The sequence below is a fragment of the Arachis ipaensis genome, chromosome B10 (assembly GCF_000816755.2).
Source record: "Arachis ipaensis cultivar K30076 chromosome B10, Araip1.1, whole genome shotgun sequence".
NCBI lineage: Eukaryota > Viridiplantae > Streptophyta > Magnoliopsida > Fabales > Fabaceae > Arachis > Arachis ipaensis.
The window spans coordinates 5,897,968-5,901,979 of record NC_029794.2 but is presented as its reverse complement, the minus strand read 5'-3'; the positions used below and the strand labels follow the sequence as shown (position 1 = coordinate 5,901,979).

The window sequence follows — 4,012 nt, the reverse complement described above, 5'->3', positions numbered from 1 at the left end:
GAGAAAAAGAGAGCTTAAAAAGATGCCTAATGGAACCTCCATTTAGTTATTTTATTTAAAAAAAATAAATAAATTCACAAATCGTTCGGATCGATTTGCACCACTAAAAGTCTAAAACTATAAAAAATTTGTCAAACGAAATCAGTTCATCCGATTTTCAGTTAAAAAATATAAAATTTTGATTTCTTTCACAATTTTCAAAACCACTAACAACTACAATATACGTATAAATATATATATCACTTATCTCACTTTTATTGGTTGTAGTCTTGTAGGTCATCATTTTTTGTCTTGATGATGATATACGAATTTCTAGAGCTTCAAAGGTCAATTATACTGAAAAATGTTGAGCCAACTAATTCCTAATTTTGACTTGTTCTTGTCGAAATTGGCCGGTATATAATTCATTCGTCGGTGAATGCTTATAAGCTCTCTGTCCAGATGAGATATACGTCGGCAATGAGAGAACAAGAGGGTAGATACCTGCAAAAGACACTCTGATGCTCAAGTCAAGTGTTTAAGAGGTATATAATAATTCTATGAATATAGAATGTTATACGTGAAATAGAACTTATCACATGTGTGCCTTATAATAATTCTATGAATATAGAATGTAAGACATGGAATAGAATTTATCATGTGTTTTGTTTATAATAATTTTATAAATATAGAATGTAAGACATGAAAATCAAGGTTCTGAAAATCGGACCGGACCGGCCGATTCGACCAGTTTAACCGTGAACCGACGATGCAAACGGTCCGGTCCTCTTCTAAAAACCGCACTCAGAAGAACCGCTAAAGAACCGGTGAACCGGCCAAAAACCGGCCGGTTGGGCCGAATCGGTGACTGGCCGGTTCTACTAAACGACGCCGTTTTGATTTTTAAAAAAATAAAATCGTAACCCGACCCGACCCACTCGTGGAGCACCCCCCCTTCTTCCCCCGACCCCCATTCATTCCTGATTCATCTCACGGTGAGTGAACCCTAGCCGCCCTCTGAAGTCTGAACCCTAGCCGCCCAGTCGCCCTCCATCGTCGCCGCGGTCTCAGGTGGTTAGCGCCACCGCCGTCGCCTGGTCCTCAGCCCCAGTAACCCTCCATCGTCGCTTGGTTCCCTGCCCAGTAGCCCTCCATCTCCATCGTCTTCATCTTCTCAACACCAGCAGGCAGTAGCCTTCCATCTTCGCGCGGTCATCAACACCATCTCATCGTCTTCATCGTCGCGCGGTCCTCAACAGTCAACACCAGAAGCCTTCCATCGACCCCAGGTGAGTGACTCGTCCTCTGCTCATCTTCTTTGTTCTTCGCCTCTGCTCATCTTCTTTAGTATAAGAAACATGAAGTTGATACTCTGTGAACTTCCTCTGTGAACTTAGATTTTTGTTCAATTTCTGTGAACTTCCTTGTGAACTTTGATTTCTGTTCAATTTCTGTGAACTTCCTCTGTGAATTTCCTCTGTGAACTTTCTCTGTTCAATTGTTGGTTAGTATAAGAAATAAATAATCTGAAAACTGTTGTTATTCCATTGTATTCAATTTGTGAACTTCCTCTGTTCAGTTGTATAAGAAATAAATAATTTGAAATCTGTTCAATTGTTGTTCAATTTGTGAACTTCCTCCTGTTCAATTGTATTCCAAATTGTTAATTTGTGAACTTCCTCTGTTCAATTGAATTCCAATTTGCAATTTGTGAACAAATGGTTTAATTTCTGTTATGTTTAGTTTTTGTGTGCTAACTACCTGTATTGTTTAATCAAGTTTGTAGGTATTCAGAACCTTATAAAAAGAAATGAGCAATTATATAGCTCAGAAAAACCCTCCCCAGTGGTGTATCTTTACCTTTTATTCTGGTACAGGTATACCCGCTGTCTCTTGTTTTTTGTTCAGTAGAACATGTCATTTTTTCCCCTTGGATCTTCATCTGTATAGTCATTCTTATTCTATATTTTGTTGTTGTTAACTCCCTACTTGGCATGTAGCAATCGGCTGATTTTGAAACTATATGAAATATATGAGATATTGCAGTGTTGTGACCCTTGTATTGAGTTTTGGTAGATTTCATACATCTGACTTTTTTTTTTAAACTGTAGACACGTCCTCATGCAACTGTTGAAGTGGAAATATTAGAAGATATGCAGTTTGTGCATTTTGATTTCAATAGGTAAGAAAGCTTCAACTGCATGTATCTCATTTTGATGTTTTCTTGTCCCAACTTTTCAATTCATATATAACTATATAACTCTCTCTCTCTCTCCTTTTGAGCTGCATGATGACAACTATGTCCTAAAGGCAATGAAGTTCTGTGGGAGACCACAGAGTGATAGTATATTTAGTTTCTAATGATTTAGAATGTTGCTAGCTTATAATATAATGATAACATGTCTATTTTATTAGGTGAAATTGATGCTGATTTATATCAAAGTGGCGGTGGTAGTAGTGGTCTTTATGCTGCATCTCTTATTCTTCTGCTCAACAGGGTGTGAATGAAAGTGAAGATCATCTGACCGAAGCAGATTTACAACAAGTTCTTGCGGATTTTGATGATTGATAAATCATGATGTTAGGATTTAATATTTAGATATGCTTTTATTACTATTTAACTTTTGAGTTTGGATTTTGATAAGATCATATGTATTTGGTTGATGATATTTTATGTAGTGTTTTAAATTTCGAAGATATTTTAAGATTTATATTAGACTATAATTATATTTTAGGATGTGTATTTATAATTTATTTATTATTCTATTCTAAAACGGTTTTTCCGGGTTGAACCACTGGTTGGACTGGTTAGACCAATAAATCAGTGAACCAGTGACTAGAACGGTTTGATGACCGGTCCGGTTTTCTAAACCTTGATGAAAATAGAACTTATCATGTATTGTCTCTATCGAGATATAGAAAGTGGTGCCTTTTATAGGCATAGAGTTGATGAATGATATCATGTTATGACCGTTTGTTCATTAAGATAGAAATGATGATCATTAAGTCGGTAATGAAGGCATCGGTTACAAGCAAAAAATGAATAATAGTTAACGCCGAGTTATAACTCATAATGCACAATAAAGATTGAGTTATAAGGTGACGGATCACAGCCCCTAAACTTTGTCTGCCGATTATATGATCCAGGCTAAGTTTAGAAAATAAAATGAGTTATAATTCGGTTAAAAGATAAGTGAGTAATGATATGGTGGGCCCCAAGCTTAGTCAGGTTATTATGTCGGCACTTATTCAAAAAATAATTGAGTGATAAGAGTGAAGTTATAACTCGGTTAAAAGATAAGTGAATAATGATATAGTGAGCCCCCAAGCTTAGTCGGGTTATTATATCGACACTTATTCAAAAACTAATTGAGTGATAAGAGTCATTCAATCAAGATAGTTGTGTGGGGAATACTTTTCCGCTTAAGAACAATTTTATTATTTGATTGTATATGAACTGAAAAGTTCAGAAATAGATATCCATTGATGGAATTGATTGTATGATCCGAGAATATAATGGTTAATTGTTTTGGGAATTTTTCCGGCCCACAACAGCTTATTGATGAATTTCTCGCTCAAAGCAATTAGTTATTGAATATTTACAATTGGAGAATGCTACCATGCTGAAGGGATTTTGTTTAAGCAGGTGAGGAATAGACGTGGAACGTTTCGGTATTGAATGCGTGTATGGAGGTGTGGGTACGAGCCAAAACCATTGCAGGTTGACTGAGACTAGGACACAGTAGAAGCAGAATCTGTTGGTAGAAAGTAGAATGATTTAGTGGGATTAATGTGGGTATAATTATTATCATTAAGGTATTGGACTTTTTTGTGTGTACATGGACCTGTTTTTTGTTTTGGTTTGCAAAATTATGAAGATGATGAGCATGTGTGGCTAGAGCGTTCTTAGGATTATTTTTTAGATGAGTTAAAAAAATAAAATTAAAATAATATTCTATTTGTGAGAATTTAGACAACTGTAAAATTAATTAATAAAGATTTTCATTTCTAAACTAAAAAAAAGAAGTTATTA

At 35.5% G+C, this 4,012-nt stretch overlaps 1 long non-coding RNA gene across 1 annotated transcript; it reads left to right on the top strand.

Annotated features, from left to right (window-relative positions):
- Positions 939–2,626, top strand: LOC110268306. The gene is made up of 3 exons (XR_002356495.1): positions 939–1,268; positions 1,759–1,856; positions 2,395–2,626. It is a non-coding gene; the product is annotated as an uncharacterized LOC110268306 (long non-coding RNA).